This window comes from Molothrus ater, chromosome 13 (assembly GCF_012460135.2).
Source record: "Molothrus ater isolate BHLD 08-10-18 breed brown headed cowbird chromosome 13, BPBGC_Mater_1.1, whole genome shotgun sequence".
Taxonomy (NCBI): Eukaryota; Metazoa; Chordata; class Aves; order Passeriformes; family Icteridae; genus Molothrus; species Molothrus ater.
Genome location: NC_050490.2, coordinates 17,783,415 through 17,786,123, shown reverse-complemented (window position 1 = coordinate 17,786,123; position 2,709 = coordinate 17,783,415).

Below are 2,709 nucleotides of genomic sequence, written 5' to 3'. Positions count from 1 at the left end.
TCAAGCTGGTGATTGTGGTTGTGTTTGAGGGTCTTGCATTATGGCACTACCTTTTATGTAACTTTTACGGCACTTTACAGTTTTTATTTTGTTTTTCATTTATTTTAAATTAATTTTGTTATTTTAATTTTATTTAAATTTTATTTTTAATTTTTCTATTTTTAAAGCATTTTTTTACATTTTATTTGGTGCTGCCCAAACCTGCTGTAGTGCATTTTTATACTTTTTAATACTTAGAAGTAATTTTCTTTTGTATCCCCATATTTTTCCCAAATGGTTTATCCCAAACTGTGCCCCCCTCCCTTTACCTGTCTTATCCCTCTCCCCAGATGAGATCATCCCCAAACCCCCACCCTGGCTCTCTGTCAATCACTCAGCCTCCCATCCCCTCCATGCAGAAGTTTCAGTCCAAGTTGTCCAGTGATTAGCCAGAGGCTGGGGGTCAGCCCCCCAAGCCTTGCCCCATATGCTGTCCTATATGTCTGGATCCCCCAGCATCCATCCCTTAGGGTCCCTTAATGGTTGGTAGGATGTTATCTACTGTCGGTCATCGGATATTCTGGTTATTCAATGTTTATTGCAAAATGTCACTAGTTCACCAACTAAAAATAAAAGTATCTGCTGCAGGAGAATGGGTTTGGAGCCCACCTCTTCAAAGCTCTGTGCCTTTGCCTTCATTCTGCAGGGTGAGAGGCTCTGTCATCTCTCCTGGGTGCACCACAAGGCAAAATTAATTCATGACTGCAAAACACCTTTAGGTCTTTGTACCGGAAGACACTATAAAAGAACCACCAAGAGAGGCAGTTCTAGCCTTGAACATTTTGATGCCTTTAATTATTTTATTTTGAGCTAGTAATTTTAAAATTCATTTCAAGAATGCCCATGTTCTGAAGCAAAAACATCTTTCATGGGGTGGAAATAGGAAATGTAAAAATGGGGATTGTAGATGCAGGGGATGTAAAAACTGGGTTGTGAATCTGATGACGGTGGGAGTAAAGATTTTCTTGGCAGCTGCACAACTAAAACTTTTGGAAAGTTTCTGTCAACAGAGTTTTGAGCTTTCTAGAGCTCAGTTGTTCTGGCAGAGAAGGGGCATGAGATGGAAAAGTAAGGAAAGATGAGAACTGAAATGTAGAGCAGAAGAAGAGGATCCATTTTGGGAGAGCAGGCCAGGCTGAGGAGATGTGAGCAGGGTCTGCAGGGGCACCACACTGATCATCTCACAACTCCTCAGTGAGAGGGAGGCCAGGGTTAAAGACCTGAACAGCCTGTGAGGTTTATCATTCCCCGAGTCTGTTAATGTTTTGTAACATCTCCTACCAATGGTTATCACAGGAATATGGTGGCTGGTAGCTGTGAGGTAAGGCTCTAGAACACAGTGACGAAGTTTCCTGGAATACATTAAGCACTGGCTTTTTGAAGTGTGTGAATTTTCACAGCATAACAAAAGAGTGATCTCCATTCTCTAAACACTGTGGGTACCTTTCGTGTCTATGAATTTTCTGAGTCTTAAACTGGAAAGGAGAAATGTTGGAGAGCTTCACTCTTGATGACTCATGTTTAAGATAAAACACGCATTTTTTAATAGCAAGAATAATTAGTCATCAGTGTAGGTTAGCTCAGGCTGTAGTAAATCTTCTGGCCCCCTGGGACTGGAAGAGATCTTTCTGCTCCTTTTCAGTAGGAAATTATTGAATTCTGGAAGATCACAGTAAGGAATCTAGGACCTGCATGGTCTAATTCAGAGTTTATTGCACAAGACTCACTTCAAAACAGTAAACCATAAATATCCACTAAATTAAGAGCAAGTCAGACAAATTATTCATATGCCAATACTATGTATGTTTTCTTTTGCATTTTTCAACATATTTTATTATTTCACATAGTGCTAGATATTTTCCTTCCTTATCAACACCAATTTCAGGCTGAAATGTGACGTGTTGTGTGTTTTCTTAATGAAAGGAGAGTGCCTTTCTCTACAGTCTATCTTTAGAAATCACCCTGTGTTTTAGAGGTTCCTTTGCGGAACCACCCTTTTCCCAACAAGGGGTTAGAGGGTTTGCTAAGCACAATTTTTTACCCAAATGAATGTTCTTATTGTGCAACAGGATGGCATGTACACTTGGACTCTTTTCCCTGCTTCCTCATAACATTTGAACCTACTTCTTACCTACTTTTGACCAATTTCTGACCTGTTATTCCAGAAGGCAAGCAGTCACTGTGATACCACCCCCTTCTCTTGCTGCAGCTTCCTGGCATCTGGGCAGAGGAACAAGGCTCTGGTGTTGCTCACCACCAAGGAACGAGTGCTGAGTGGGCTCCACATTCTGTAGACACCAGCAAGCCCACATGAAGGCGTTAAGAGCAGCCCAGCCAGCTCTGCTGGAGACTGCACTTGGTGAGGTGATGCTTCCCACTGCTTTCCTGAAGGAAATCCTGGCCTCAGCCATGCTTTCTGGCCAGGGCAGCCAAGCTGGCAGGCAGGGATGAGCCAGGAACTGCCCTGTGTGCAGCAGCAGCTCCAGCTCTGTGCCAGCTGGAGCCCCAACATTTCTCCTTCCTCCTGTCTTGTGGTTAGCACAGCACCAAGCTCACCTCAGCCTGACAACAGCCTGTGCAGCATTCCCTCCTTCAGAGCAAAGCCTTAATGTGCTGCTTCTGGTGGCACTTCCTTGCTTGGCTTTAGGACAAAGTCACTCTGAAGCAGCA